General features: G+C 41.8%; 1 long non-coding RNA gene across 1 annotated transcript; it reads right to left on the bottom strand.

Annotated features, from left to right (window-relative positions):
* Nucleotides 1-219: 219 nt before the first annotated feature.
* LOC127564896 (uncharacterized) lies at nucleotides 220-8,141 on the bottom strand. The gene is made up of 2 exons (XR_007954384.1): nucleotides 7,882-8,141; nucleotides 220-1,036 (listed from the first exon to the last, which is right to left on the bottom strand). It is a non-coding gene; the product is annotated as an uncharacterized LOC127564896 (long non-coding RNA).
* Between the last annotated feature and the right edge of the window lie 2,210 nt (nucleotides 8,142-10,351).

Below are 10,351 nucleotides of genomic sequence, written 5' to 3'. Positions count from 1 at the left end.
GTTCCTTTTTCCATGAAGTCTTTCCTGATCTTCCTGGTTAAGAGTTGCCTCCTTCTCACAATTACTTTATTCTTTTTGTACTTTTTTCTGTACTGTAGACACTAATATATGTATATACTATGATCTTTTATCTTTTAGCATTTTTTCTGGAACTTACAGTTTTAAAGAGTTACCTGACACACAGTAGGTGCTTAACAAATGTTTGTTCATCGATTGAAGTAAGATAAATTTAAGAAGGAAGACTTTATTATAGAGGGTTTGCATATTAGATTATTATTATAAGAATAGTTCATATTTAGATAAAGAGATAGAAATCACAACCATTATCATGCCCATTTTACACATGAGGAAATTGAGAGACCCTGAGAAGTTAAATGATTTGTCCTCTCACTCTTGGGTACACAGACAGCCAGAAAATCAATATGACAATTTTTGAACATAGGTCTTCTGACTTCAGATCCATTGTATTTTATACTACATCCTAGTTTCAAGTTATAAGATTTGGATTTCATTCTTAGAGAACCAAATCCCTTATTAATTCATGTCCATGGGAATAATATGATGAAAAGGGCATTTTAGAAAAATTCACCAGAAAGGAAAGCAGGTTAACAATCTAAAAGTAGGGAAATCAGGAAATAATGGATTAGACTAATCTATTAATGGTAAAAGCTAAACTGTGGTAATGGACAGAAAAGATGCTTAGAAGTGAAAAGAATTGGGATTGTTGAAATTAACAAACATCATACTGCTCAAAGGTCATCTGATGGTGGTCTTGTAATGGAAAACTTCTTGGTATTCCAATATGACCATATTGTTGTTAACTGTCATTTATTTCCCACTCTCCACTCTCTCTTTCCTCTGTTTCATTCTTCTCTGTGCTGGTCAATACTCTGGTCTGGTGGTTTCTCTCTGGAGGGTATGTGGATGTTGCAGTAGCCCTTAGGGCTGGCCACATGCAATTCAGTGCTTTCATGACTTCTAGCCTCCTGCTGTTTCTGGGTTACTCTCTCCATCTCTTTTTAATGAGGTCCCTATTCTGTGGAAATAGAAGGGAAGAAGTGATCGTTTAGACTGAAAAGACTCCTGGGAAAAGAGATCTAGAATGAAAAGGCTAATGGAGCATGTTAGAAAACGTAATCTACAGAGTCTGGAGAAGAACCCAGAAATATTAAGGTATTTTACCAATATCATAAATGTAGTAAGTGGGAAAATGTTTTTCTGACATGAGAGGCATTAAATTATGAAGGAAAAATTGACAGAGTCTGGAGAACTGATAGTATTAACTGTGATGAGGAAGAGAAAGAAGTCAAAGATATCTGGGGTTTGATTGACGAGAAAGTCACTACAATAGGACACGGGAGACAGTCTTTATCAGGAGATTTTTTAAAAAAATATAGTAGTATCCAGGACAATGTCAGGACACCCAACATTGGAAATGTAAAGCAAGTTCAACGTTGTATTTATTATATTTTTTATATATTTATTTATATTTTTTAAAAAGCAAATTGAACATAATAGAGATTTGTAGTTTTATGTAATCTTTGTGCTATTATTTATATGGAAATGCTCATTTTGTTTGGTATTTGTTAAGCCAGAATTTAAAAAAAATAAAGAAAAAGAAAAGAAAAGAAAAAAGAAATGTACATACAAGGCAATTAGAAATGATAAGCTTAGATTCAGAGGCATGGTTAGGCCTAAACAAAGCATTTTAAAGTCATATATATAGAGAAAATAGTTGTAGTCATGAAAGTCAATGAGAGAAAGAAGAAATTTAGAACATCAGGTTGTTTACAAATTGTTCCTGAGAAGTATTGGCAAGTCACCTCACCTCCTTGGGCCTCAGTGGGCTCATCTGCCAAACAAAGAGACTAGACTAGCTAGCCTGTAAAGCCCCTTTAACCCCAACTCTATAATTGTACTTCAGAAATTAACAAAGTAGGTAGGAAGAAAATGAGTCTGCTGAAATATTGGCATGATAACTAATGAAGCTGAAAACGGTTGCACCAAACCAAGTACCTACAGAAGAGATAGATGCTGTAGCTATATACAATTTTGAAAGAACTGAGAGATCTATTTTTAAGCTGTATATATGGAAGGAGGGAATATAATACCGGAAAAATAATAAATCAATAGTACTTGAGAAGATATCGGTAATTACTAGACAATAAGCCTATTTTGTCAATGTTTTAATGAGAATAATCAATGAACACATTGAAGGTAAAGCCCTTAATGAAAATAAGAGAAAGGAATAAGCTTTTGCAAACAAATATTGTATCATCCTAGTCACAATTGTCTAAAAGGTGGAATACAAATACAAGATTCTGTTGTCTTTTATGATTTGCTGATTACAAAAAGCATTTTATTCAAGTAGAACAAAGGCTTCTCCCTTTGCTGCCCTTCTTGTATCCTCCAGTGCTTAATCCAGTATCTATTCTTTGATTGTTAAAATAACAGAGATGACTTTGTACAATATTCCTTTATGATATCAAGCCAAATAGTGCACAAAACAAGGAGCCATCCCACTATCAAATGTTCTTAGCTCTGTTGTAGAAAGTTACTTTCACTGAACTCAAAAGGTAGAAGGATTTCTTATACATCAGCTGGTCTTCATAATTTTTTGTGTCATTGAACTCTTTGTCAGTTTGGGAAAAGCCTATGGACTCCTTTTTAAGATGATCTTTTTAAATGAATAAAATTATATATATACATATGTGTATATATAATAAAACAATGTATTATATATGATTACAGTGGAAATCAATTATATTGAAATTACCAGAATATTTCTTAAAGCTATTCTTAAAGTTTACTTTCACTTAATAAAAAATAAAGAATGTTATATTCACATACATACATCTCCACTACTCCTCTTCTCCCAATAAAGTGAAAAAAGAGAATGCCATGACAAGTGAAGGGAAGCTAGGAGACTGGAGCAATTCTTATATGAAGAGAGGATTTAGGTAAGGTAAGATGGTTAGAAAATAAATAAATTTTAAAATGAAAACAGCCTCTTTTCAAAAAGTCATCACACAAAAATCTAATATAATCTAAGGTGTATATACACATACATCTATTTAGATAATTCTAGCTTGCTATATCTATGTATCTATCTATCTGACCCTGCTATGGATGGTGATAACCTCCTGATGTTTATACAGTTTATACATGACATTATTATTAAATGTATATACAATATACAGTATATACAATCAGTTTATACATGACATTATTATTAAATCTAGTTTCAGAATGTTTACAAGAACTTCCCAATGAAATTCATCATCTCACTTAAATTCATGGTCATTTAAATCAGATTGGTTTAATATAAGTAGGAAAAATAAATGAAGAATGAATGTTGAATATACTTTGACATAGAGCTGTATGAGTATTCTACTGAATTCTTCCATCCTTACTTCCACTCTGGACAGTCACTGAGAAAGGACAATTGAGCTGAGCTCAGAACTGAATGGGAAGAAATTGGGATAGGCTGGATTTAGGACTGGGGTAGAGGGAAAGCAGAAATTAGTGTTTTGAACAATTCCAGGTTATTCTCAAATAATCTCAAAGAATGTGATATTAGAAGACAGAGTAGAGGGGTGGAAAGTTAGGTATGTATGGACACAGAATTAGAGCTATCAGTTAATTAGTATTCCATTATGTGCTAAGTTGGAAATGCAAAGGAAGGGTAAAACAATCCATGCCTAAAAGGGTGGTCAAGTCCTCAGGATGAAGGCAACATAAAACAACTAGGCACATACACATTTGTAGAAAAGATGGCAGGTCATCTAAGAAGAGAAAGCACAGTGGATGGTGGGAATGAAAAAGTCTTCCTATAGAAGGGTATTTGAGCTGAATCTCAAAGAAAACTAAAGAGCAGAAAGACAATAAAGAGGGAAACATTATAGGCAGGGGAGACAGCCAGGATAAAGACACAGCAATGGAAGATAGAGTGTTGTGTTCAAGAAACAGTGAATAGGCTTCTTGTAGCTAGTTCATATTCTTTTGGAGTGAACAAAATATAATAAAATTGGAAAAGTTGGAAGGAGCCTGGTTATGAATCTTTAACCTAAGATTTTATACCTGATCTTGGAGGCCTATTACTCTCTATTCAAGCAATTGACTAAAAGATACTATGATAAAACATCAGAATAGAAAATCATTTTGGCAGCTGGGTGGAAGATGGAGTGGGAAGGGGAGAGTTCAAACAGACTGAAATAGTCCAAATGAGAGGTGGTGGTGATCTGGCTGGGTGAATAGAGATAAAGAGGACATGATATGGGTAAAATGGATAAATAGCATTCAAGAGTTCACTTAATTTGGGTAAGGTCAAAGTCCAGATTAAAAATGATTAGAAGAAAGTAGAGGAAATGAAAAATTTTATATAGACAGTTTTTTTAGTTTAACCATTAAAAGGAGAAGAGACATATAGCTATCATTGGAGGATTTTTTTTTAAAGATGGGAGACATATAACCATGTTTGTGCATGGCAGAAAAAGAGCCAGTCTATGGCAAGAAATTGAGGACAAAACATTAGAGGTATGATGGTGGGAGTGATGTTTTAGAGAAGACAGAAGATAAAGAATTAATGTAAAATCTTTTCATGATAAAGGTGAAAAAAAAAAAGGAAAATAATGACGATATCTGAGTAATGTAAGATAAATGAAAGAGATTTTAATGATTTTCCTTTATTTTTTTTTCTCTAAAGAGGGAAAGCTCTTACCTGAGAAGGTGGATAAAGAGAATGCTTTAAGAGGGGTGAAGAGAGTTTTAAAAAGATCTTGTAGAGAGTGATTAGTGAAGGATGAGAAGGGGGTAGAATGACTGCTTGTTAAAGGCTGGAAGACACCTTAGTCATCTAGTCCAACCACTTAATTTTACAGATGAATAAACCCAGAGAGGTTGTGATTTGCATAAGGTCAAATAGAAAGTAGCAGGACCAAGCTTTGGGATTGGTTGATGACATTAGAAATTGGTCCTGGAAGCTGATCATGGTGTGAATTTCAAATGATTGTGGAGTAAAGTGTAGGTTTACTATTCATCTTCTTTCAAAGAACTGGAAGAAGAGGGTGCCATGACTAGTGAAAGAAGAAGGGGATAGTACATGTTCTTATGTGTCAAGAGGGCCCAATTAAGTGGTTAAACATGGAAAAGAAAAGGGAAATTTAGCCACTGTGAAATAGCATCCTTTTCAAAAAGCCATTATACTAAATAAAAACTTTTAACTATTTAGAAAGGCAAATAAAACAAAATAAAATTAAGACCAAAAACATCCCGTCTCTTAGGAGCCCAAATGGAGGGATTTATCTATATTATATGTAATGATATATATATTGTATATGTCCTTATCCTTTACTGGTTATATATATTATTACTCTTTCAGAGACTGGTGGAAGATAGGCTAGATGATTCCAGAGGTCCCTTAAAAACTGCAATTTTATGTGTAAGATAGATCCAGTTGTAGTACTAGATACCAAAAGATTGGTCCAGAGTTTTGAAATACGAACTGGAGCATCACATAAGCTGGATGTACTAGTATAATGGGATTCTGTTTTTGTAAATGGCACTCTTTCCTATGGGTAGAAATCCAGCCCAGTTTGCTGCTGAACAGGATCCTTCAAGCCTTTGGCTGAAATTGCATTCCTAACTCCTCTTAATCCCCAAAGTCCTCCAAAATCCTTCCTTGAATGGAATTTGTCAGCATTTACTAAACAATTACTATCTACCAGATACTGGGTTAAGCACCGGGGGATACAAGAAGGGCAGCATAGGCACCAAGGAGGGAAAGAGGAAACAATGGAATACTTTTTCCTTTCCTTCTCCACTGAGGAGGAGGCCTCAGGGGTGATATAACAGTGATATATAAGTAATTAGAAATAGGGGATGTAGCTGGATAGAAAGAGCTGTGGTTTAGGGACCTGGTTAGGGTTTTTAGCTCTGCCTCTGCCACTACCAACTCAGAGTGATTAAGAAAATCACTGATGCTCCTGTATGGGCCTCAATTTTATTTGTAAAAGTAAAAAGAATTAAAATTGGTGATCTGATTCCAAATTACCACCCCCCTTTTTAAATGCTATTTTTCTTTAATATTTTTCTTTTCCTAGTTACATATAAATGTAAAAAATTTGTTTTAAATTTAAAAATTTTAGATCCAGATTCTCACCCTTCCTCCCCATTAGGAAAGCCCATACGAAGTGCAAAACATTTCCATTAAAGTCATGTTGCAAAATAAAACAGGACTCTTCCCCCCAAAAAAAACCTTTAAAGTTTTTTTTCTTAAAGTATGGTTCTTTCTCTAAGTATAGATAGCATTTTTCATCACTAGTCCTTCAAAGTGTTTTAAACGCTATTTCTTTTTTACTTATTTTTAATACACATAGCTTTATGAATCATGCTGGGAAAGAAAAACTAGAACAAAAAAGAAAAACCATGGGGAAAAAAAAAAAACAGAAAAAAGTGAACATAGTATGTGTTGATTTAGAATCTCCAAGGTTCTTTTTCTGGATGCAGTTGGCATTTTCTATCCAAAGTCTATTGGGATTGCCTTGGAAGTGCTATTTCTTATTATTAGCTGTAATCCATGTTTCCCATTTTGCATTAAGAATTCAAGGTGCTCGAAAGTATGATTTTAGACAATGTTGATTCATGCCACAAGCCACCCATGAAAATCAAACTTGGGGCTTTACATATCACACTATCGATTTGAGATTATTAATCGAGAGCACGAAGCGACTAACCCTTCCTCGTATAAAAGAAGAAACAGGCTTGTGTGTTGAAGTGGCTTGCCCCAGGAAGAATTTGAACCCAGGCCTCTCTGTTTTCAGTCAGTGCTCTTTCCACCAGGAAGTGATTCAGCACCGTTACTTATAGTTTTAAGGTAGCAAATATAAACGATTTAGGGAACTTTGTCACAAATCTAATGAGGTTGGTCAAACAAAATTGTTAAATACAACTTCAATGTGATGTGATTTGGATTTTGACAATAACTATTAGAAGAAAATGGGGATGTTTTTAAGATTCCTGATACTCTATGAAACTAAACTAGGATTTTTTCCCCACTCCCCCCACCTCCCATGATTTCTTTGATATTGTAAACTCCTGGTGGGCAAATTTTCTCCAATAATGTAGCACAGCACCTGTCAGGCAATACTTGAGAAGTGCCAAGAGGGCGAGGTGAAGTGATTTGCTCCATATCACACAACTAGAATGTGGCCGGGCAGCACTTGCACCCAGCTCTTCCTGGGAACCGAAGTGCACGCTGCCTCCAGGACACAGGACAAAAGCATCTATTGTTCTCGAGGATCTTCCCCTAGTCCGCTCTTAATTTGCCAAATAACTTAGCTTCGGCAAGTCAACAAGCATTTATTAGGCGCCAGGCCCGACCGTGTGCCTGCCAGGCACTGGGGATCCAAAGAAAAGCAAAAACCCCGTCCTTGCCTTCGAAGAGCTCACAGTCTAGTCTCCACTAGAGACCGCAGGCCAGCACCCCACGGAGGACAGCCTAAATAGGAGATCCTCCCCCCTCCCTCCGCCCCCGGCTTTCTGCAGAGCTCGGCCGTGCCCTGCGCCCAGAAGGCGCTTAATGAGCGCAGGTTCCCGACCCGCTCTCCCGCTGCAGTTAAGCCTCCCTCGAGGAGGGCAGGATGGGGCGGGGGGCGGGTTGGCGGAGGAGGGCCCGGGAGGAGCAAACTGGAGGACTCTACTGCTCTCGGGCTGGAGTCGGACGGATGCGCTGTGCTGCTGCTGCCGCCGGCGCGCTGCAGCCGGAGGCCCCGCAGGTTCGCACTTGTGGTGTGGGGGAGGGGGACTGGGATCATGGGAACGCGACTTTTTGGGGGGCAGCATCGTGGAGGGGAAACTGAAGCCTTTGACTTGAGGGGTTACCGCTTATTTTAGGAGGCAGGTTGGTCTTAGTCTCCGGCAAGCTGGGATGTGGGGAGGAGGGGGTGACCTCCAACCCGAAGTCTCCGGGCAGGAGGCAGCAGCGTGGAGACGGTGGCCGGGTTGTCTCTGGGGCCTGGCCCCCGGCGATGGCGACCGCGGCGGTTGCCCCCTCTGCCGAGTGCGTGATGGGCAAGGCGGGCTGGTCGGCGGGGCCGGGAGGGAGCGCGGCGAGGGCGGGCGGAGGGTGCGCGGCGGCGGCGGCGGCGGCGGCGGCGGCGGCAGGAGGAGGGTGGGCGGGACTGGCGGCGGCGGCGGCTGCAGGGGGGGAGGGGAGGGGGAGGAGGGAGCGGGTGTCTGTCGCACGCAGCTCCAGTCCGGGCGGCCCCTGGGAGTGTGGTACGCGGCCAGTCCTTGGCGGGACGGGGACCGAGCCGCGCTAGAGACCCTGTGGGGCAGGTGGCGACGCCGGCAGAGCCTCCTCGGGCCCGGAAGAAGATGCGGGTGAGTCTCGGCCGCTTGGAGGGGGCAGGGGCCGGGGGAGCGGAGCAGGCCCGGGCCGGAGCCGCGGTGTCGCAGTGACGGTGACCGAGGCGGCGCCAGGCTGGGCCGGAATGGGCCAGGCGCCGCCGGGGCCCTGGGCCAGCTTTGGGCCCGGCTCTCCCGGCCCGGTGCTGGGGAAAGGGTGTGCGGAAGCGAGAGGTGCAGGCCTGGGCCGGGGGCCTCGTGTAGGTGCGTGTTGGGCTGGGGGAGGGGAGGCGGCAAAGGGAAAGGGAAGAAAGGCGGTGGTGGGTTGGGAGTGCAGGTACTGAGTCACCCCGTATGGCCTCCGCGGCCCAGACCCGGTCTTCGCTACGACCGGACGCCTAACTACGCACTGGGGAAAGGCCCTTCTTCAAGAGGCGGCGGCAGTCGCGTTCTGGTTGTTGTGGCCGCCGCCGCCTCTCTGCCGGGACACGCCAAGCTCCCGCTGCCCTTCGGCCTCGGCTCGCCGCAAGGGCAGGGCTGGGCCAGTCTGGGAGCCCTAGTGCTCGGCCTCGGGGGACGGGTCTCCTTCATTCCCCCTCCCTCCTTCCGGGGACAGCGCTTTCCCCACCCTAGACTCAACTGCCTGGTCCTTCTCCCCAGAGCTGCTTTAGCGTGTGAGGGCGCGGGGGCGACAGCGAGGAGGAGGAGGAAGAGGAGGGTGGGCAGGAAGATCTCACTCGTTTTCCGGTTCCTGATCGCGTAGCGTCCCGTCCTGTTCCCGGGGGTCCTCGGGTCCTGCTTGCCGTCGGCCGCCCTTTTTCTTGCTGTGACTCCCAGGAGTTGAGTATTATCCGATAATTGTCGTTACCTTCGGCCGTTCTCCCGGCGTTTCTCTGCCTCCCCCCTCCCCCCTTTATCCCCAGGGCAGAGGCCTAGGGGGGAGGGAAGAAGGGAACAGCGTGTGCCGGCGCCCCGCCGGGGACACTGAGGCCGCCGGGTCCTGCTCGAGCTGCTCCGCTGGACTCTGAGGACCGGGGGGGGGGGGGGGGTGACCTGCCCTGGTCGCCTCTGGCCACGCGGAAGGGGATCCCCGCAGCCTCCGAACCCGGCGCGGAGGAGGGGGCGTCAGGTGCAGATCCCCCCGAGCCCAGTTTTCCACTCTTTCTCCCTGGCAAGGCCTTGAGTGGTGGTTAAAACAAGTCAGGCTGTAGGTGTGGGCATGGACATTCACAAGGGGTACCCCGAGTTGAAGTGCTTTTGAAGCCTTCTTAAACTTCTTTTTGGGTATATTATTTTAAAGCTGTTTGCTATGTTACATATAACAGGCTTTTCCAAAAGTGTTGGTGCACTTTAAAGCTTGAATACAAGTGTATAGTAGTATACTATTAAGCTTTTTTTTTGTCTAATGTTATACGGCACATAGAATGTACAGAGCATTTAGAATTGTCCTTAAAACTGCACCAAAACTTGTGATATCCTGTATATAATTTGTAATCACATTAATATAATTAACATCTTAAATTATTATAGAGTAAAATAAGCTTTTATAAAAAGTAGAATAACTTTTACCATGTGTACATATGTCTGAATTAACTTTTGTGCCTTTTCCCCATACTTGTGTTAAAATAAAACTAAAGAAGCGTCTTTGCAACTACTGTTTTGGGGAGGAAACGAAAATAGTAAAGTTGTCTCTTGGAGTCCATACAATCAATTATAGTATTTATATCTTAGGTTTTATTATCATAAGAGCTGTAGCTAATTTGGAGGGATGTATTGAAAGTCAGAGTTTGACATATCAGATTTGCACATAGTAAGCATTTCATAATTTTTTTTTTCATTCATTCATGAATGACTATGTAGAAGAAATAGATTGCCTGTTGCAGGCAATGTAATAATGGAAATAGAAATAGAGAATTCGAATTGCAATCATCCTCTCTGAGTTTTCTGAAATTTTACAGTGTAAAATTGTATTCTGATGGTTACAAACAGTAGTTTTGCCCCCAAA

Source organism: Antechinus flavipes, chromosome 5 (genome assembly GCF_016432865.1).
Source record: "Antechinus flavipes isolate AdamAnt ecotype Samford, QLD, Australia chromosome 5, AdamAnt_v2, whole genome shotgun sequence".
Classification (NCBI taxonomy): Eukaryota; Metazoa; Chordata; class Mammalia; order Dasyuromorphia; family Dasyuridae; genus Antechinus; species Antechinus flavipes.
The sequence above is the reverse complement of the archived record's forward strand: the minus strand, read 5'-3'. Positions and strand labels throughout refer to the sequence as shown.